Consider the following 23,808-nt stretch of genomic DNA (forward strand, 5'->3'; position numbering starts at 1 on the left):
AAGGCCACAACGAGGTAGATTGTGAGGTCAAGAGACTACTTTATCATACTAGGGTACCGTTCAATAATCTTATAACAGCAGGATAGAAGCAGTCCTTGAGACTGGCTTTTGTATCTTCTGCCCATGAGGGAGTGAGGAGGAGAGAGAAGGTCTGAAGTGGGTGGGGATTTTGATGATGTTGGCTACTTTATCGAGGCAGTGAGAAGTGTAGACCATGGAGGGGAGGCTGGTTTCTGTGATGTGCTGAGCTGTGTCCACAACTCTCTGCAGTTTCTTGTGGTCTCGGGCAGAGCATTTGCCAAACCAAACTGTGATGCATCCGGATAGCATGCCTTCCTGTGGTACACTGATAAAAATTGGTGAGGATCAAAAAGGACATGTCACATTTCTTTAGCCTCCTGAAGTAGAGGTGCTGGTGCGATTCCTTGGCCATGGCATTTATGTTGTTGGATCAGGACAGGCTATTGATGATATTTACTCCTAGGAACTTGAAGCCTTCAATCCTCTTGATCTCATCACTGTTAATGTAAACAGGAGTGTGTGCACTGTCCCCTTTTCTGAAGTCAATGACCAGCTCTTTTGTTTTGCTGAAATTGAAAGAAAGGTTGTTGTCATGACACCATGCCACTAGGCTCTCCATCTCCTTCCTTGTTTGGTTGTTAAACTAACCATGTGTTTTCTGGTAAAGAAGCTTAATTGTCTCTTCATAAGTTGGTAATTATGCAGCTGAGAAAGATCTTAGATATTGAAAACCTTTCCCTTTGTGTGCTCTGTCATTCTGGGGGAGAAGCAAAGATTGGACCATCATCTTTGAAAATTCAGCAAAGTTCATTAGGGGTTTTGGGGATGCTCAAAATAGACAGCAACAAGAAAGTATTTAAATGCCTTAAGTGCCAGGCTACAGTAGCTAAGGCCTGCTTCAGCATGTCCCTGTGATAGACCCTGGTGTGCTTTAGTTCCTCTGTGCATTACTGCATCAGACACACAGCTGACCCAGATTTTTTTTAAATTTTGAAATCAAATCACTGTACACCAAACCAGGATTTCAGGTATTTACACTTCATTATAATGGATTATTGTTATGCAAGCAAATTAATTACTTCTATTTGAAAAGAGGTGGTACATAAAACTTCAAATAAACTCCACATGATAATTCTATGCTTCAGGCCACAAAGGATAGTTATGCAGCTAAGACTGTAGACTTCCCTGCTTTTTAATTCAAGAGCTCCTTTGGAGCAAGGTGAAGGGAACTGCTTTCAGTGTTAAAGTAAAGGAAATTGTGAAGGTTCAAATCCAAAATTTCATATCCAAAGTGTAGTAGAAATGATAAGTATAACTCAGATGTGATCCTGTAAGTCACAGTATTGAAAGTGAACCAAAACAATCACCCATAAAAGCCAGTGGCCACCACAAGGAGTGTCAAGTGGAGTAAAACTCTTATTTTATTTGCTGCCACAAAATGTTTTGTTTTGTCAAACTACATGAAATGATTAAACCCAAGCTGAAAGCAAACCACTGAATTGTGGAAGTGTTTCTGTGTTGCTTGCAAACAAGACAAACAGCACTGACAATGAAACGACACTGTTCTGGTTGTTCCACTCCCTGCAATAAACGAGATTTTTCTTTGACTTACTCAATTTATGGTGCTTATTGTTTATCTGCCACTCACAAATTACTCCAGGTCTTAGACCAAAGTGCAGTAAGTGTTTGATTCAGAACCTGCAGAATGCAAAATGTACCCAATGACACCCCAGTGGCATTATGGCATTCATCCAGCAATTAACTACTTCCTGCCATCAGGGAAAGAGTCCTTCCTGTGCACATTATTTCTTATAGTATGAAGTCAATGGGGAATGTGCTCCTTACTTCCTGACATCAGACGTGCCCTAATTTAAGTTTATAGAGTAGCAAGAGATCCATCTATCTGAACAAGTCACAATGAGTTCCAATAATACAACTTTCTTCACTGTCCACTATACCACCAATTTTGGTGTCATCCACAGACTTGCTGATCATGCCACCACATTCTCATCTAACTAATGAATGTCTATGACAAACATCAAAGGACCCCCCAGCACTGATCCCTGTGGCACACCACTAGTTACAGGCCTCCAATCTGAAAATCAATCCTCCACTACCATCCTATGCCTCTTACTACCAAGCCAATTAACATATCCAATTTGCTAACTCACCCTGGATCCCATGTGTTACAACCTTCTGGACCAGTCAATCTTGTCAGAGGCCTTGCTTAAGTCTACGTAGACAATGTCCAACACCCTACCCCATTCATTTTCTTTGTCACATCAAATTCAATATATTATTTCCCCATGCACAAAAGCCATGCCAACTATCCCTGATCAGTCATTGCCTTTCTAAACACAAGTATTTGCAAGTAAATGCAATCCTTGCCTTTCCTGTCTCTCAGAATCTCTTCCAATAACTTTCACACCATTGATAAAGGCTCACCAGCCTATAGTTCCTTGGCTTAACTCTGTTGTACTTCTTAAATGAAGGCACAATTTCAGCTTTCTTCCAGTAGCTTACCTGTGGCTAATAAAGAATCAAAATTCTCTACTTAAGGGCCCAGCAATCTCCTCTCGTGCTTCCCATAATATCCTAGAGTATACTTGGTCAGGCCCTGGGGGATTACTGAATTTCAAGACCTCCAACACTTGTAATGTTGATATGCTCCAGGATATCATTATTTGCACTATTTCTTCTGTAATTTAAAGTAATTTTATGTCCTTGCACTGTACTGCTGCTGCAAAACAACAAATTTCACATCAAATAAGTCAGCGATAATAAATTGGATTCTGATCCTGAACTCTCTGGCTTCCAACCCTTCTCCATAGTAAATAAAGACAAATATTTAAGAGCTCACCCTTTTCCTGTGGTTCCACATATATAGATTACCACACTGATCTTAAGTGGACCTACTCTCTCCCTAGCTACCCTGTTGCTGTTAATCTACTCATGGAATCTTTTAAGACTTTCCTCTATCTTGTCTGCAATGATTATCATATGGCCTGTTTTTGCACTCCTAATTTCCCTCTTAAGTGTACACCTACATCCCTCAAGGGACCCGCTTGATCCCAGCTGCCTATTCCTGGCATATGCCTTCATTTACCCGAGCAGACCCTTAATATCCCACATCAAGGAAGGTTCCCCGATCTTGCCAGCTCTGCCCTTCACTCTAACAGAAACATGTTGGCTCTTCCTATCTCACTCCTGAGAGCCAGAAATTCCTTTACGTGCAGTCTTTACCAATCAACTTTTGCTCCTGTCTGTTATCAAAATTAGCCTTTCCCCAATTTAGGACTTCAACTTGAGGACCAGTCCTATCTTTTTCCATAATTATCTTAGTCACTGCCAAAGTGCTCCCTCACTGAGGCATCAAACACTTGCCCAGCCTCATTTCTTAAGAGGAGGTTGAATGTGGCCTTTTTCTCCATTAGGGCCATCTATATATTGCTTCAGAAAAGTTTCCTGGACACACTTAACAAATTCTGCCCCATCTAATCCCTTAGCACTAAGACAGTCCCAATCAAGCACCCACCACTCTGTAAAAAAAAAGTACCTCTGACATCACCCCCGTACCTTCCTCCAATCACCTTAAAATGATGCCCCCTCATGTTAGCCATTTTCGCTCTGGGAAAAAGTCTCTGACTGTCAACTCGATCTATGCCTCTTATCATCTTGTACACCTCTGTAAAGTCACCTCTAATCCTTCTTCTCTCCAAAGAGAAAAGCCCCAGCTTGCTCAACCTATCCTCATAAGACATGCTCTCTAATCCAGGCAGCATCCTGGTAAATCTCCTCTGCACCCTCTCTCAAGCTTCCACATCCTTCCTATAACAAAGCAACCTGAACTGAACACAATACTCCAAGTGTGGTCTAACCAGAGTTTTATAGAGCTGCAACATTACCTCATGACTCTTGTACTTAGGAACAGTATTTATGAGCATTTAGAAAAGCATGGTTTTGTGTGGGGTAGGTTGTGTCTTATTAATTTGATTGAGTTTTGAGGAGGTGACAAAGATGACTGATAAAGTGGATGGGGAATGGAATGCGCTGCCTGGGGCAGTGGTGGAGGCAGGTACATTGGTCAAATTCAAGAGATTGCTAGATAAGCATATGGAGGAGTTTAAAATAGAGGGATATGTGGGAGGAAGGGTTTAGATAGTCTTAGGCGAGGTTTAAAGGTCGGCACAATATGGTGGGCCAAAGGGCCTGTCTTGTGCTGTACTGTTCTATGATTCTATAAAAGTAAAGCTGTGGATGTTGTCAATATGGATTTTAGTAAGGCGTCTGACAAGGTCCCTCATGGTAGACTCATCCAAAAGATTAAGATGCATGGGACCCACGATGACTTGGATTCAGAAGTGGCTTGTCCACTTGTGGTCAATGGGACTTATTCAGAATCAGATTCACTATCACTGTCTTATGACATGAAATTTGTTGTTTTGTGGCAGCAGTACAGTGCAAAGACAAAAGTTACTGTAAATTACAAAATAAATAGTGCACAAAGGAAAAATGAGGTAGTGTTTATGGGTTCATGGACCATTCAGAAATCAGAAATCAGAAATCAGAAATCTGATGGCAGAGAGGAAGAAGCTGTTTCTGAATCATTGAGTATAGGTCTTCAGGCTCCTGTATCTCCTCCCTGATGGTAGTAATGAGAAGAGGGCATGTCCCGGCTGGTGAGAGTCCTTGGTGATGGATGCCACCTTCTTGAGGCACCACCTCTTGAAGATGTCCTCAGTGGTGATGGTCCATGATGGAACTGGCTGAGTTTACAACCCTCTGCAGCCTCTCGCAATCCTGTGCATTGAAACCTCCATACCAGGCTGTAATGCAACCAGTCAGAATGCTCTCCACCAAACACCTATAGAAATTTGCAAGTCTTCGGTGACATACCAAATCTCCTGAAACTCCTAACAGAGTAGAGCCACTGGCATGCCTTCTTCATGATTGCATCAATGTTTGGGCCCAGGACAGATCCTTCAAGATGTTGACACCCAGGAACTTGAAGCTGCTCACCCTTTCAACCGCTGACCCCTCAACAAGGACTGGTGCATGTTCTCCTGATTTCCTCTTCTGGAAGCCCACAATGAATTCCTTGGTCTTGCTGACATTGAGTGCGAGGTTGTCATTGTGACACCACTCAACCAGCTGATCTATCTTGCTCCTGTACGCTTCCTTATCGCCATCTGAGATCTCACCAACAGCAGTGGTGTCATCTGCAAATTTAAATATGGTATTTGCGCTGTGCTAAGCCACACAGTCACAAGTGTAGAGGGTAGAGTAGTTGGCTAAACACACGTCCTTGAAGTGCGCCTATGTTGACTGTCAGCAAGGAGGAGATGTTATCACCGATCCATACTGACTGTGGTCTCCTGATGAGGAAGTTGAGGATCCAATTGCAGAGGGAGGTACAGAGGCCCAGGTTTTGAAGCTTGGTGAATAATAGTGAGGGGATAATGGCGTCGAACGTTGAACTATAATTGATAAACAGCAGCCTGACGCATGTCTTGCTGTTGTCTCGCCGCTCCAAAGCCAAGTGGAGAGCCAGTGAGATTGCGTCCACTGCAGGCCTGTTGTGGCAGTAGGCAAATTGCAGCAGGTCCAGGTCCTTGCTCAGGCAGGAGTTAATTCTAGCTATAACCAACCTCTCAAAGCACTTCAGTACAGTAGATGTGCGTGCTACCAGGCAACAGTCATTGAGACAGCTCACTCTGCTCTTCTTCGGCACCAGTATGATTGATGCCCTTCTGAAGCGGGTCAGAACCTCAGACTGCAGCAGTGAGAGGCTGAAGATATCCTTGAATACTCCAGCCAGTTGGTCAACACAGGTTTTCAATACCCAGATAGGTACACCATCAGGGCCTGATGCCTTGCAAGGGTTTACCCTCTTGAAGGACATTCTGACATCGGCTCCGAGACAGAGATCACAGGTTCACCGGCTGCTGTGGTGATTCACACAGGTGTAGTGTTATTCTCCCTTTTAAAGCGTACATAAAAAGGTGTGGAGTTCATCAGGGAGTGAAGCATCACTGCCATATATGATGTTAGGTTTCGCCTTGTAGGAAGTAATGGCATGCAAACGCTGCCACAGCTGACATGCATCCGATTGTGTCTCTAACTTCACACGGAATTGCCTTTTTGCTCTCACAATAGTCTTCCATAGGTTGTACCTGGACTTCTTGTAGGATTCGGAATTGCCGATCTTGAACACCATAGATCAAGCCCTCAGCAGACTGCGAATCTCTTGGTTCATCCAGGGCTTCTGGTTTGGGAAAACTTGGTATGTTCTCAAAGGCACACACTCATCCACACAGGTCTTGATGAAGTCGGTGACAGCTGTCCAAAGATGAATCCCTGAATGTTATCCAGTCCTACGATTCAAAGCAGTCCTGTAAATGCTCCTTTACCTCCCTTGACCATACTTTCGTGGCACCAGTGGTGAGGACCACAGTCTCTGCCTATATGCTCAGGGCAGGAAGCACAGCCAGGTGATCGGACTTGCCAAAGTGTGGGCACGGGATGGCACGCTAAGTGTTCTTTATGGTGGTGATCGAGTGTGTTGGCTCCTCTGGTTCCGCAGGTGACACGTTGGTGGTAGTTTGTCAGAGACTTCAAGCTGGCCTGGTTGAAGTCCCCTGCAATGATTGGGAAGGCATCAGGGTGCGCTGTCTCGTGACTGTTGATCATGGTGCTCAGCTCCTCCAGTGCCAGCTTGACAGTTTGCCAGGGACGGAATGTAAACCACTACCAGAATGATGGCTAAGAACTTCCTCAGCAGATAGAATGAACAACACTTGACTGCCAGATGTTCCAGGTTGGGGGACAGAGCAGGATGGAGACAGAACCGCCATGTCTGTGCACCACAATGAGTTAATCATGAAGCAAATGCCGCCACCTCTGCCTTCACCTGATGCCACCATCCAGTCCTTGTGAAGCCATCTGGTTGGAGGTCCGTGACTAGTGGTGTTCCACAGGGATCCATACTGGGACCTCTGCTGTTTGTGATCTATATAAATGACCTGGATGAAAATGTAGATGGGTGGGTTAGTACGTTCACAGATGATACAAAGATTGGTGGTGGTGTGGGTAGCACAGAAGATTGCCAAATGACACAGTGGGAGATAGATCAGTTGCAGATACGGGTGGAAAAATGGCAGATGGAGTTTTACCTGGGCAGTTCTGATGTGTTGCACTTTGGGAGATCAAATTTGGGAGACAGTAGATAGTTAATAGCAAGACCCTTAACAAAATGTTGATGTATAGAGGGATCTTGGGGCCCAAATCCATAGCTCCCCGAAAGTAGCTGTACAGGTTGATAGGGTGGTAAAGAAGTCATATGGCATGCTTGCCTTTATTAGTCAAGACACTGAGTTCAAGAGTCGGGAAGTTATGTTGCACCTTTATAAAACTCTGGTTAGGCTGCATCTGGTATTGCATTCATTTCTGGTCGACACATTATAGGATGGATGTGGAGGCTTTGGAGAGGTTGCAGAAGAGGTTTACCAGGATGCTGCATGGATTAGAGGGTATATGCTACAAAGAGAGGTTGGACAAACTTGTGCTGTTTTCTCTGGAGTGGTAGAAGCTGAGGGCAGACCTGATAGGAATTTTTAAAATTATGAGAGGCATTGATAGAGTAGATAGTCAGCATCTTTCTGCTTGGGTCAAGATGTTTAATACCAGAGGGCATGCATTTAAGGTGAGAAGTTCAAAGGAGATGCAGGGGGTAATTTTTTTCTTTTTAAATACCAAGTGGTGGGTGCTTGGAATGCACCCACCACTCTGTATTTATGGACATTGTGTAGGCTAAAGGGATTAGTTTGGTCAGGCATTTAATTATTAGTTTAGTTAATTCAGTACAAAATCATGGGCTAAAGGGCCTGTTCCTGTGATGTACTGTTCTATATTCTTTGTTCTAATAGGGAAGAGTAGGAAATAAAGTCATCCTGTAGGTCCCTAACACACAAAAAAAGTCACATTTAGATTGCAGAATCACTCAACATCTGAAGCCCCAAGACAAATTTCACTATTGCTTTGATTTGATCTGGAAATATTTGCAAATGCAGTCTACTCTAGGTTACAATCAATTTTCAATTGCACAGTACCAAGAAAAAAACACTAATGTTATGCAACAGGGACATGTACCTTTTCCAAGCTCCATACCCTTCCCTAGCCACTCTTTTTGTTAACTGGACACATCCCAATGTTCGTATCCCATTCATAGCAGCAGACACTTGTGTGCAGCACCTCACCAGGAGGAGATGGATCTTCTTCTCCAGCATGGGCAGAGAAAGGGACAACCAAGGCATCTATCTAATTAGTTGTCAGCAGCAATGTTCTCCAAAGAACACTAATTGCTCATTTGAACACAGCACGTGCACATTGGCAGGTGTGTGAGCAGTTTCTGGTGAGCTCTGCTGTCTTGTGAAGAGTCCCATTGTGTTCAAATGGCCTGCTAAGTGGCACCCAAACAGCATCTAAACATAGAACTCAGTGAATTGTGCTCCTTGCTTTTTTTTGCACCTTCAAAACAACTCATTTTCTGAAGCACTGCGTGATGATCAACATACTCAAGTGCACATCAGACACTGGGAAAAAATTGGATGCAGTAATGTGAATCCATACCCAGTCCAATTTCATATGGAAATGTGAATGCGATTGTCTCCAAATTACATAGATTTTGAATTGCATAGTACTGAAAAAAAATTTAAACTTAACAATGAGGTCCAATTTCTTGGCTCACATGTCTACCTCTATAATATCAGAGACACAGGCCTTGGTCTTGCCCATCTGTTGCTGAATCACTCACTATGTCCCTGGCCACATCCAGTAGTCTTCCATTTACCACCTTACATAAAGTGGATCTAAAACTCTAGAAGACTGTATCCACTCCCACACCAAATTCCATTTACCCATCATCATTCACCTACTTTGCTTCCTGGTCACCACGTATTTTAAATTCTCCGAGGATAAATCTCTTTATGGGTTTACCCTTCTTAACTCTAACCTCCTCTGTACTGCAAACTCACAACAAAGTCTCCATTGCTGTAATTCTATCCTCTTGGGCATCCCTTTGTCTCACCATCGGTGGCTTTTCATTAAAGTTCCATGTATGCCCCACATATCCTATTATAGAATCCTCTAAACCAAATTCTTTGATCAAGCACTTGGCCATGACAAATCTCCCCCCTTTTTGGCTCATCATTGTACTTTTTCCATTTCTCATGGGTATTTTTTGAAAAAGAAAAAAAATGACATTCATCTCAACAAAATCAGAACAAGGTTAAGATTTTTCCACTTTACTACCTTAAAGCACAATCTGTTTTTTGGAAATCTTTAAAATTGGAACAACTGCAATACTAATTACCGAAATATAAAGAGGCCAAAACATTACTATTGGCAGTGAATAAATATTAGTTACAAGCAACTCATCGCTCAGCCATACAGGCATTACAGCTTTCTCTGAATGTACTCCAAGATGAAATGTCTCAGATCCACCAAGAATCAACAGTCAGCTTCTGCAGAAATGTGTATGACAATTTTCAGTGTTAGTTTGTTAAAGATCTCAAATCCTTATGGACATTTAAATGCTGATTTAGTGTTTTGTGTCAATATCATTAACTGGCAGCATGGCTATTTTTTTGTTTACAGATTAAAATTGCTTGGCCACTCTTCTTTCTCAATAAACCTCTAACACTTCAGCAGCAAAAGTTACGCTTCTGTCAAACAATTCAGAGATGATTTGGAAACTAAATGAAAGAACAAAACTTATCAACCAACACCATCTGAAGTGCAATGTTGTGTACAATCACATCAGAGCTTCTGTACATATTCTGAAGTAGCTGCACTTGTCCAATGGCAATCTGCCCCTTCAAAATACTTACTTAGTATTCTTAAAGAAAAACTATTTTCAACATGCTTAACACGGCACCTCTGTTCTTATCCACTTGCTTCATTGTCCTTTCTTTATTTTAAAAAAAAGGTATTTCCCTCTTCCTTTTTGGTACAGAAACAAAGAGGCCATTCAACTCATCATCAAGCCACCATTGTTTATTGATTGCAGCAGCTTTCTATTTCTAAACAAGTAGCTGCATCATGTCTTTCAACAATGCATTTAAAAACTTGAAAAACATTTGCAAAGCAGTTGTATTTTAAATCACAATGGACTAGAAATTGCATTACTACCTTTTAATGGCATTAAAACAGTATTGAGTGTCACGCTAATGTTATTTGTGAAAATCACATAAAGATCAAAATCTTCATTTGCAGGATTGACAGAAGTGTTGTTAGCCTTCCTGCTGCATCAGAGTTCAAGACGGTCCTCTCTACTGATCCCTTTCATGTCCCCATATTTGCTAGCATTTGGCCAAGCAAGTGCAGTCTCTGCAGCCACCTATGAAAGGACATACCACAATCTGACCAACATTTCAACTACAGCTGCACTGGAAGATCAAATGGATGCTGCAATGATGGGGTGGGAGAATACTCCAAATGGACACGTGTATGTGTGTGGCGGTGGGTAAAAAGAACTTGCATGTGGTGCCTGCATGTGCTTTGTGCATAAGAAACCCTCCAGAGCTACAAGACACATATGGCTGAAGGCTGCCAGGAAGAGCTCACTTGGACGTGATTGTAATTTTCTAAAGCATGTATGCCCATAATGCAAGCCTATGCTCACTCGTTTCTCAGCCCATTGGAGTAGGGAAAGTAGCTTCCCTGGGTATGGGTTTGCGTGACCTTCCTAATGCACCAAATTGAGATCAGCATAAACCATAGCCTAGAATGATCACAGACTAGAAAGCTGAGTGATTGTGATCTTGAACTGAATATACAAAGCCATCAAACCACATACGAAGCTGACTCTGAGACTGCAGAAGGTCCCTGACATCAACAATGATGAAGAATGCAGTTTAAGTACCAGTTCTTTGAAGAGCATGACTTCAGGGGAAACGAAGTCAGCAAAACCTGGTTGTTCCTGAGTAAATAAGAACAGTCCTTCTTCAGAACAGCAAGGTTGAATTTTCACTGCAGGTCCAGTGTTTCACTACTGTTGGCACCTTTTGGGTGGAGATGTGCAGCTTTATACCAGAAATAGATTCTAGGGCAAATGAGAGTCCAGCCATAGAAGTGAGGAGTTGAATATTTTTTTCCTTGGGCACCAAGACACCTATGAAATGTGCGGCAGTTTATTCAGGATTAAGCCTAACTATATCTGCACTACACCATTTTCTTTTGAATTTGTGCAAAGAATCTAGATCCACACATTCGTGGGAAACATCTTCAGAATTCTTCGTGAATCACTTGGCAGGAGGAACCAAGCTGTCAGTTTTGCATCTGAGAACATTGTTGTTTTCAAGACGGAAAGGTCAGTTAAAAAGAGAGAAATGGGATTTAATTGGCAAACAAACCAAGAGAATTAAAAGGTGGAGAACAAAAAAGAAAAAAATAATTTATCATCATCTAGAATGCACTGAAGTATGGTGGAATCACATTTAGATGATTTCTTTCAAAAAGGATAAATAAACCGCATGGCTATTGAGAAAGGGCAGGAGTCAGGGATCAATAAGAAAATGTGTCAGTCTTTCAAAGAGTCGGCATTAGCACATTGGGCCACCTGTACAATTCTATTGTTAATGTAGTAATGCTCATGGTTCTCGAATATTAGCTTTATTCATCTGAAGTCATAGGACTTTATTTTTATTACTTTAATCAGTAAGGGGTCAAAAGGCAACATTGGAATGGCTGCACTACCTAAAACTGAGTTGAGAAACCAGTACAAAACCACATTAAAAAACCAGTGTCAGAGGAAACCCTTATATTTTAATTAATGCCTTTTGATCTTGAGAAAATGAGAAAATGTAGCTTCTTGTCCACCTTTCATAAATTTATTTATTGTTTCCCTGATATTGTTAAACACAAACCCAGAAACCACTTGACAATTTTCTGAAAATACCACCATAATAAATTTCACTATTTCTTGCACAGTCTTGATATACTTGCAGGGACTGAAATTTCTCTACAGAGAAATAAGTTTTTAAATGAAATTGGGGCCATCAAATCATTCTGTATTTTAGTCTTTTCCAATGTTTTAAACAAAAATACATCTTAATACAAAGTACATGTTCTTCAAATTTCCAAGATGTACATGTCAGAAACTTCAAAAGACTTTCAAATTATTGTGTTAACAGATGCAGATATATATAATTGCATTTCAACCTGTTATCATCTGTTCAAAGATTTAAATAGCAAACCCACTTGTACCCTTCAAATTTGTTTGTCAATGATGTGACCAACTGACTTTTTGTAATGACTGTTGTAAGCAAAATAAATGTCCCTACTTGCCTCACACCAAATCAAGTCTGTAATCAGTGAAGAAAAGCAAATCATTATTACTTCAATGATAATGTAACTCAAAAACTCATTCTTTTCCAGGTACCACTTATTTGCTATAGGTTAGCGATAATGGCCAAGAAGTTATTTTACGTTGTGCAACAATGTGGATAAGCAGGTTGTAAGACAAGTTCAAGATCCTCTACCTGTGAAATACCATCAAATTGTGAGCATTGCACATTTAAACAAAACTCACCTGTGGACCCAAGGGCCAGAAGTGGTGCAGGCCACTCACCTGGAATAAGGGAGGGGACAAAGCAGGTCTGAACAAGACCTGCGTTGGTTCTTTTTTAAAAGATGCAAATCTAATCTGAGCAGTTTCTATTTGGTCTGACAAGTAGATTCTCAGGCAGGTGGGTCCTCCAAGACTTATTTACCACTCAAACTCTCACTGATGCCCAGGTCATATGGCCTGCTAAGCACTCAACCCTGTTCCAATATCATTCCCGATCATCACCCCCTTTCCCAGATCATGCCCCTAACTTTACAGAGAGAACTAATCCTAGCCACATCCTCAAGACCAAATATGATCACAAACCACTACCAACCCCCACACCCCAAACTCTGAATCAACCCTTCAGACTAACCAACCAGCCCTGGTATTCTATTTTCCCTGCCTCTACTCTATCCCCTCACCTCCAAACCCAGAACCAACCACCCAGTCTAAACAACATTCCTTTCTCCCCATGGTCACACAGACCACCCACAAACCTTGCATTACATCCTGCATGATTGCCTCCTCCAGTGGAAGAAAGTTCTTGCGCACAAGGCCCATCTGTCATATTAAAAAACAACTTTAGACCACACGCAAAAGATACTGCAAGGCAGAGGCACACACAAAATGGGAGTGGGTCCCCATAATGCAACACTGGTTTAATGCACTTTTGAAGCCCTACAGAATTTCCAGGTAATGCTTTCCAATCTGGTAATCAACTCAAATCAAATGATGAATCATTCCTTCAAAATAAAAATTAAATCAAAACATCATAGTGACAAGGACAATATTAATATGATTGAGTGTTTTCAGGATCCAACTCTCATTATGTAGGAGTTATCTTCATTTGCAGGAAGTATTATGACATTTCATTGCTTCATTCTCTCAATACCCAGCATTTATGTGTGCCAAGAAATACATTTAAACCAGTTGCAATGCACTTGCTCATTAATCTTTGATTCAGATGTCAGTCAATCCTTCCATACTATGGCGTGAACCAAGGCTACATCAGTTCAGTTTTGAGCCTTTTAAAATGCTAGCTTGCTAAAACATTGCTTTTCACAATCTTCTGCATAATACTGCTTTGTACCATTCAGTTGTGGGGGAAACTAACAGGATTGACCATGCAGTAAGATGTCATGAACAAAGTGACAGCTGTACCACAAAAGCAATCAGCTAGTTTGCTCTGCTCTTCTTTCAATATTAAATTTTACATTGAGACCCATAGAGATCTACAGTGACCTGCATCTTAAAGCATAACCAATACCAAAAGTACCGTATCACAAGGACTTTGCATATTTTGACAAATTTTGCATATTTTTGACAATTTTTTTTTAAAAAAGGTTACCTGCTTTATTCTGTTTTCTGTTTCAACTGCCAAGGTCATTCAAAAGTTAGGACGTTGGGCACGTTTGCATGGGATCATTGGGAGTGTGTAAATATTTGCAGGTGGGCCCTACAAAGAAATGTTTGTCAGTGGTTTAGCCTCATCTTCATTTGCCTAAAGATTAGGATTTACCATTCAGGTCATGTGTAAGGGACATGAATAAATTATAATCCACAGTGGCATCTTAATCTTTGTAGCTCTGCATCACCTGCACAGTTCTTAAATGAGGACCAAATACGTCTGTTCTTTTTTACAAAAATAAACATTCATAAAATTTGCAATTATACAATACAGTTCATCTGTCATCATTCACTGTACAAACAATAGCATTACATTCACTTATTTAAATTATGTTAACACAGTATCAACCAAACATTCCACCAGCAATGTTTCACAAGCCCTTCAGTGTCCAGTGCTGAGGAGACCCCAAACAGTGGCCATTCCCCACAGAGTCTTTGCAGTAGTTGTACCAAGCTTCAGTATATCCCTCAGCACTTGCTCCTGCATCCTGAAATAGGTTAGTGCAAAGTATTCAGTTACTGATGGCTCTTTGCACTGGAAAACCAGCAAGTTTAAGGCAGTTCAATATTCATCTTTCATTGAATTGATAATCTTTCAGCAGCAGTTGGTGTTTGTCCCAGTCTGCCTCCCTGGGAACAACCTAGCACACAGAATCCCATATTGCAGAACTGCTTGGGATGAACCTCAACAAAGACCACTGCATTCTTTTTCCAGACCTTTTTGGCAAACAGACTCTGGAAGGAGTTTAATGGTGGCTCATCTGCACTCCAGACACCTTAAGGGTGCAGTGGGATTGTGCAAGTAGGATCTGATAGGGGTGAGGAGAGGGGCTTCTCACCTCCTAACCAAAGTCTTGTTGCTTGTTTGGAAGTTCTAACAAGACCCTCAAAGGGATCTGGATTAATCTGTGCATCTTCCCAGCCCCCTCATCTCTTTTCACGCATCACTCACTGAAGGTTAACTCATGCTTAGTTAAGATTAAAGAACTGTATTTGTCATTTGGGTGACCTTAATCACAAAGAAGTCAGCAACACAAAAAAAAATGGATTTGACTGGTTAGGAATTGAAAATCGACTCCAAAGCGATCCAACTTGAGCCAAGCTAGAAATCCTTATTAACGATATACAATACTAGTTTTATGAAGGTTCATTACGTTCTGAGCTTATTGGTGCAGAAATTGTTGCCTAACTAACTATAGGTTTAATGGGACTTACAGTCAACAATGTGCAAATCACCTGTGGCCTGAAAGATAAGCTTCTGAATAGCGAAACACCACAAGGTTGTAGAAAGGCTCAGTTTTGCACTTTCCTATCAAGAGAACTTTCCATAGGTATAAGGGAAGAGAAAGAAAGTGTTTGGCAATATATAAACATCCTCCATTAAAAGTGAATGAGGGAACTTGTTGGACAGTGGAAATTGTAGACTCAGAATACTGATTACTTTGTTTCCTGTGGAAATTACTCTTTTGGGATTGCAGGTAATATCACATACACCACTGGAAATAATTCTTTCTACTAAAACAAATATTTGTGCACCTGTGACTTACCACTTGAAATGTTCTGATGTATTCATCAATCTTGGAAACAACTTTTGCAGAATAAATGAAACAAAAATGTCAAACCATCTGTTTGCAGTACTTTTTCACTCATGATAAATACTCTCAACACTTTATGGAAAGAATTATCCATAAAGTGACAAGAGCTAAACAAACCAACATAATATTAATAAAGGCGGGGGTGGGGTAGGCTCTTTGCCACAATGATTATGCTACAAGTGGTGGAGAAGATTGTGCAGACAGGGTAGATGGTGTTGGAGCAAATTTAGCACCTGTGCAATAGCACTGGCAGGAATCCTGAAAAATGTTTTGGTCAAACAGCATTTCATCTAAATCACTAGCTGCCAGTGGTTAAGCAAAACAGACAACTTGCCAACTAAATTAAAATGAGGTGGCTCCTCTCTGTACCCAAGCTAAATCTATATGTATAAAAGAAGTGTTTGGCAATGAGCTTCTGACGAATTATATTAAAAGGAATACATACTTCCATAAATATAACAAGGGAAATTAAGCTAATCTACATTTTGGCCAACATTCAAATTATATGCCCCATTTTTAAAATCTGATACCAGAAACATTATTCAGGTAATTTAGAGGATGCAAATACAATTTGCCAAAAGTCTATCAGTGATAAAAGATTTGAGTTATGAAAATCTACTTATGAGAACAGACTTGAACACCTCACATCATAACACTAAAATTTAAAATGAAATCTAAATCAAAATGAAAATGAGCTTTGATTTTTTTATATTATAAAAAATAAAAAGGGTATAAACCATTTTCACTGGTATGGCATTAATCCAAATGTCACTAAAAGAATTAAAGAGAACTTTATTTTAAAAAAAATCGAGTGTTATTTGACACAAGGAAGTAATATCAGTTAACTAATAACTAGTTCTAGTTCCAGTAATATCAGTGCCAGAATTCACAATGAATTTTAAAAGGAAAGCAGATAAGTATTTAAATGATAAGAGCACATGGAAAAAGAACTGAGCATGGTGATTAAGTTTAAAGCTTCTGGCACATGAGTAACTTGGAGAATTCTCTCCTATGATTTAAAGTTCTATAAATATCAAAACAAAGCAGTTATATATTACAATGCATCACAGAGGTGACAATAAAAGGAGTGGGTACTCAGTAATGAGCATAGATTTTAAGGCAATTAAGATCAGAAAGCAAAGATGTTACTGAAGAATGCCTTAGATCAAGAAAATACATTTCAGCACAATGATGAACCAAGTGGGAAGAAGAGCATGTGGAATGTCACCTTAAGAACACAATCACACTTAGAACATTGTTGGAATAGCAGAAAGAAGTTCGGAAGAGAAGCGAGTGTAGAAATATAGAAACTGGAGATAGACAGAAAAAAAAGTTTGTAAAAGAGAGGTTAAAGTCGATAAACAAGCAAGCAACTGTTCTGACGAGAAGCAAACTGGTATTCTGGGTTGGAATGCAATACCAAGCATCATGAATGCTTTGTTGTTCTCAATAAATGTAATCTGTGAACAATTCAAGCATAGCAAAAAGCTTAAGAGTTGAACATTAAAAATTAAATTATGACCTCAACAAGTAATGAGAACATAATCTTCTCCACTAAGTGACTTTAATTCCCATGTACCACAGCTTCTAGTGAGTGGCTGAAATAATATGATCACAGATCATTTCAGGGGTAAATTTTACTGAGAGAAATAAAATACAAATTGTTCCTACCAACTGTTATAAACTCTCAGCTAAAAATGAGTGCACAATTCTGGGAACCACACTCAAGGTCTTCAAAAGGGTGCATGGGGAACCAACCAAAATAATTCCAGTAATTCTAATCTGAAGAGTTGGGGATATTCTGTTATGGAAATGGAGGGGATATTTATTACAGTGTTAAAAATTGAGGCCTTCTGGTATAGTTTCTTCTTGTTACTCTGTTTTGATCTGTGGAAAGGATAAACAAGCAGGGGGGTGGTGAGAGGTGAGCAAAAAAAGAATGTAATAATAATTTGGAACATATTGCAAGAAAGAGCACTGGAAGCAAATCCAATCATAACTTTCCAAAGGGAACAAGATAACTGTTTTAAATGTAAATATTTGAATATGGGAATGAAAAATGGATCATTTAATTTGAGCTGCTCCTTGAGTGTAGAGACAATCCATGTGGCCTCCTCCTCTACCATAATACTACACGATTCATATAATTTGCACACAACTTCAGAACCCAAACTTCAGCTCCCAATAGTTATATATGCAGAGCCTAAAGCACACAGGGAAGGATCCACCCTTCCAAAGGTGGAAGCCCAAAAAAAACTCTTATCATATCCGCAGGAATCTGATTAGTTTCTCATTCAAACCTAGACAGAAGTGCTAGCCGACGAAAAGGTGAAAGCACAACTTCAAAAGATAAGAAGCTATTCAGCAGTGTTAGCAAGAAATCCCTATCAGTCATTTAAACGCTAAGGAGGTTAGGAAGCCACATGGTTAAGCATGAGAAGCAGGTGGTTTCTATATGGGGCCCAGTAGTGCACTGCTCCTCAAGGAGATCAAAAAAAAATGTGGACTTTTTTCACCCTTCATCTGTTTGCCACCAGGTTTTACCAATGCAACTATTACTGGAGAGAACAAGAGCAAAATTTAAAAGAGGATCCAGGCCTTAACCATCTCAGAAGAGCTCAATTTTTAAAAAAAATTATAATGCACCCTCCCACCCAGATGTCTTTTGAAAAGTATGCTGCCAAAACTTTGATACAGAGGAGCACATGGGGAATTCCACCACTATTTTAACGATCACCTGCCTTGTTCCATTTCAGTAAAAATGTTTTTAAAAAAATCAAACCTCATCTCTCAACTTTGAATCAGTTGTAGTTTTCTTAGCTCCTTGTTCAAGAATCAGAGCCTAGAAATTGCATTACTACCTGTGAAGACAGTGAATCACCCTAGCACTGTTTGCAAATGTCTCAAATATTTTGAGACCTTCAATTGCAAGCTTCATAGAAAAGTGTTGCTGGGCTTCCCTCTGTAATACTGCACAGCATTCTAGTGTTAAATTCTCCCAGCTGCCTAGTTGGCCTCAGATGTCTGACTTCTGCAGCCACCTCTTAAAGGGACATATCACAATCTAGACAGCACTATTCTAGTTAAAGGGAGACAATACAACATGATGGTGTATTTATGACGGATGGGTGGCTGAGTGCTCCCAGGGGCATAGATAGGATAAATAGCCTGAGTCCTTTTCCCAGGGCAGTGGAATCTAGAGGGCACAAGTTTGAGATGAGAAGGGAGAAATTTAAAGCAGAGATGAGGGGTAAGTTCTTTCACACAGAAGGTGGTGGTTATCTGGAATGAGCTGCCAGGGTAGGTGGTAGAGGCAGATACAATTACAAACAATTAAAAGGCAGTTGGACAGCTACTTGAATAGAAAAGGTGTAGAGGGATATGGGGCAAATGCAGATAAATGTAGATAGGCGTCATGTTCGGCATGGACGAGGTGGGCCCCGTTTCTGTGCTGTATAATTCTATGAATCTTGTGGGTCAGAAGACATGATAAAGAAATCCCTGCAAAAGACGTTATTTGTGCAAGGCTACAGCCAAGCACTCCTGGCACAGATTGCAAAGAAGGGCTCAAAAAAAATACTACCTACACAGATGTAGGCTAGAAATCCCTGCACTTTGAGGAATCTGGCATTGCAGGCAAATGCCTGTGCCTGCTTCTATGGGCTGAAGGAAAAGAAAATCAAGTCTTCTCTTCTTAAGTATGGTATTACATACTACTACATTAGGGAGATTGAGTGGCAACTCAGATTCAGCAAAGATCAACAGCAGCACGAGATGAACTTAAGGCTAAGAATCTGGGAGTAATTGTGACTTTGATATAAACAGACAAAGCAGTCCAGTCCCATCTGAGGCTTTAATTGAGATCACAGAATTCAGCAAGGACAAAGTCTAAGTAGGTCCTTTAATTCACACAGTTTTAGGGGAAAACAGACTGGCTGTTCTGACAGTAAATAAGAGAGTCATCTTTTCCATTAAGATTCCACACGTTGTATTAGATTCCAAAGTTGCACGAGGTTCCAGAACAGACACAAGTCCTGTTGAAAAGTCAAGAGTCAAATTTCCCCAATGGCACCGTGACATCCAGAAAGGGGCACAATATTGCTCTACTCTAGAGCAGGCCAATTTTCCATTGCAGATTAATTTTCTTTTGTTTTGGAGTTGTGCCAAAGAATTTTTTGGGCACATACTTTAATATCATTTTAGAGGGTCATGCACATGCTGATATTCCAGTGCACTAAGAGGGAGTGCAGCATGTTGTAGCTGCTTTCTCAGTGAGTCCCTCACACGTCACTGTAGGAAACAGTTCTTCTGCTAGCCTGCCCAGTATTTCTTCCTGATCTAGCATTAAATGGAGTACCCAGTCAATCAGCTTACAGTTGTCAATGGAATTTTGGTACCTGATAAAATCCATCCTCAAAACAGTTACAGTAGCACACCTTTCAAATGTCATTAATACAAAAAAAAGTCACTAAAAACACATTATCATCCAGACTAAATCACAGTCAAACTCAGCAGGTCACAACATGGAAATAAATTATCGTGTGGTTATAAATGTTGAAGGACCAATCTCTTGAAGTTATGGTGCTCTAAGAGAGCACAATTTGTTGCATCCTTTGAGATTTTGAGGTCAATACGTCCAGGATTTTTCAATATGTTCTGTTGAGAGGTGAAAGGCTCCCTGCCAGCAGTATTTTCAAAAAGTTGGTCTGAGAAATGTTTTCCCAAAAATATTCTCATGTAATATTCACACAGAACACACCATAAATCACCACAAGGTCACAAGATACTTTCAGAATAAAATTGCCCTTCATTCCATTTGATTTTGTCTTTCATGAAATAAAGAGCCCCAATTTCTTGCCACTAAAGATCTAGCTGTTACCTAAATAGTTCCAGTCTCTTGCCCTCTGCCACCTTTTCTGGTAACCTGTTCCAGATATCGATCATCCTGTGTAAAGTAATATTTCTGTCCTAAACTTGTCCTTCACAACCCTGAACATGTGCTCTCCTTCTTGCTGCATCTGAAAATATTCTGGGTTACTTTCTCCATCTTCTTATGTATTTTAGTTAACTCTTTTTAAGGTTTTAGTTATTCCTTTTTAAGGTTCAAGAGTCCTAATGTTTTCAAGCAATCCCCATGCTCATCTTCCAATCCAGGAATTACTTCTTTCACTTTTGATGACATCTTAACTAGAAATTGTTTTGAGAACAATTTTAATGATCTAGAGACTAAGACTGGAGAGAATAAGCCAAAGGGAGCAAAAAAAAAGTCAAAATGAACAGGATTTTTCAGGTCAGTTTTTGGGACCGACTAAAATTGAGAATGAAGTGTGGGGCAACATCATGGTAGGATCTATAGACAAGAAAAAGTGTTTTCAACTAAATGAAACAGTACCATGATGTTATTATGGAAGCGATGTAGCTGAAAGTTAGTAGATTCACAATGCCAGCTAGTCTATTCTCCAATTAATTCCATACATCTAATCAAGCATTTTGCCTTTGTCACTATTTGACCTGAAGATCCAAATTTAAGAACTCAGCCAATGAGAGGGATTTTTTTTCTTAAACCAATACCATCAAATTACTAAAATGTTGTTTGAAGTCAACTATTTAAATCTTTCAATTTTTCACATAATGTATTTATGGATGGAACACTTGTAATCAAAACAATCCACTTACTAAAAAGCATTTCATACATCAAATTGGATATAGCATTATTTATCTCCTATAAAGGAAGCTACATCGAAACATGAACAGGAAAATATCACACCTAATATCTTTTAAAACATTTGGCAGGGTGGGGTTATCCATACCAACTTCCTCTAATGTAGTACACCACATGCACATTTCTTCCTCTTTTAGCCATCACATTAAAAATCATTGTTGCAATATTGCAAACACTGAGAAAACCAATGACTGAACAACTATCCTATCAACAAAAGAATTCAGTAACCACTGCAAGTGGCTGGACTGCAATCACTGCTGGATTCCTAATGTTATTGCGATGGTGCAGACACCAAACGAACAGAAAGAACCCCTTTCCTCTTATTCTTGATCTGATCTGCTTGTTTACTATTCTAACAACCAAAGAATACACCAACACAGTAACAGTCAGTGACTGCTGTAGAAATCCCCACTTTGTACTACATATTCATGTGTGTTGTATTCATCTGCATTCTGAATACAACTATAGACAGTAGCAGTCTTTTATGGACTTAACACTGTGTTAGTATTCACCTCACTCCAGTCCTATGACACTTGTTGGCATTTGATTTGTCCTTTTGCCATGCAGCTCATGTTTCTTTTTGGCAGGGCTTAGCAATTGTCATCAAGTCATCATTCATAAAAGGAATGTTCCAGAACAAATCATGGAAATATTTTCTGGTTTGACAACTTTGTAGATTGTAAAGTTTAAAAAACATAGAGTATCAGTAATATAGAGCCAATATGCCAAACTTCATGAACTCCTAAAATGAAGAGATAATCAATCAAAACAAAAAAAAATGTAGAGTCTCAGAACTTTAATGTTTGTGTTAAAGTTATACACACAAGGGTTAGCTTCAATCTGCATTTAAAAAAGGTTTTTTTATCTCCACCCACCCCACTGTCTCTTCATAATCATATCATAATTCTTCATTAGTTCTTACACCATGTCATTTTATCACAACAATGACAAAATATCTTTTTCTTTCTATTTCACACCTTTGCCATTCCCAAAACATTTCTATTTAAACACTGCCAGTGTTTAAACATCGCCTAATGTACATTACTGAAACTACAGTTACTAAGCCATATAAACACTGAGCCACCTGCATTATTACCCACAATACACCATAATGAGCACACATGCCAACTAATGTAGTAAGCCAACAATACCATTAACAATATACACTGAATATCTGCAAAATGGCTTCAAAGCCACACCAACTTGCCAAAAAGCACCACTCATTTTTCTAATTTTGACTATTTTAGTCACATTAAAAGGGTTACATATTTTTCCAAGAGAGATGTCTGGTGGATTGCACACAAAAAAGACTTACAAAGATTAGATAAAAATCAGGTGGTCTTTTTTAGTACATTGGGTTAAGCCATGAATTTTGTAAATCTGCAGAGTCAGACTTGTCAATTTCAGCATCATTTCTTTTATTCAAAATTATCATGTGATAATAATGCAACATCAGTTCATGACTGCCACTCCATAATACCAGTTTATCTGTGAGAATGGTTAAAAACTGATAACAGTAATTCTGTAGTAAAATACTGTAAGATCATTGATACACCATTGAAGAAAAATAAGCAAAAGTAATTTGATGTTGCTGAGAAAGTGGAAACACAAAGGCAAGGGTGGGGCTATTTCCTGTACAGCACAATCTTCCAATGATCAGACAGTTAAGGTAATCCCTTTTACCGAGAGCAGTTCCCTGATTAATGAAGAGAAAGTGATATAGATTTTAAAGACAGCAGAAAATAAGTAACTGTATATTAGCATCCAAACATTAAACATCACTTTCTCGATCATGCAGTTGCACTTAGTCACCAATGTCTGCACTTGCATTAACTGGAATGTTCACACCCAAACAAAAGGATGTCACAGCTATGAGAAGTAATCCACAATAGCCAAAGGACAAACAGAAAAAAAAACAAAAAAATTCACTTACACAAAAAAATCATTTTATTTTCAATGGTTATGCTACACATTTAATGTTAAGAATATAGAGCCGATTAAAAACATAATGCAAATCATGACTACTTAATGAAACAGAATAAGTGTGCACTAATATATTATCTATGGCTAAAATGTTAAATACAACTTTAAATAAAATTACCACAATTTTATTCAACGACACGTCCAATTACACACTCACTTATTTGGCTGCTTATTCTGCCGAACTGTATGTGATCTGAATCGTCAAACACCAAAGATGTACTGAGCTTGTTAGTCCTTACAACTGCCAGCTGAAAGATGTCTAGCAGACAATCTGTTCTTGATATTTCAACATTAATGCATGTGCTTCCATTCCACCAGTCACAGCTCACCTAAGATCACATGATTGCCAAATTACATCACAAGCAGCCACACCAATCACTATTCTCCCTATGCCTTTTTTTCTGCCCCTTCTATTATTTATCAAAATATCTCTGAACGGGTGGAGGAATTCACTTTTGTAGTTAGTATAGCCT

General features: G+C 39.7%; 1 protein-coding gene across 18 annotated transcripts in view; it reads right to left on the reverse strand.

The window, feature by feature from the left end:
• Positions 1-23,808, reverse strand: part of ank2b (ankyrin 2b, neuronal) — a 781,056-nt gene that overhangs the window by 693,501 nt on the left and 63,747 nt on the right. The window contains exon 1 of one of the 18 annotated variants that reach the window (XM_052010173.1): positions 23,493-23,563. The exons of 16 other annotated variants lie outside the window; for them this stretch is intronic. The gene's annotated coding sequence lies outside the window, so the exon portion shown is untranslated. Of the gene's footprint in view, positions 1-23,492; positions 23,564-23,808 lie in introns of those variants that run through there. One more of the 18 variants, XM_052010165.1, reaches the window with a different exon arrangement.

This window comes from Pristis pectinata, chromosome 2 (assembly GCF_009764475.1).
Source record: "Pristis pectinata isolate sPriPec2 chromosome 2, sPriPec2.1.pri, whole genome shotgun sequence".
NCBI lineage: Eukaryota > Metazoa > Chordata > Chondrichthyes > Rhinopristiformes > Pristidae > Pristis > Pristis pectinata.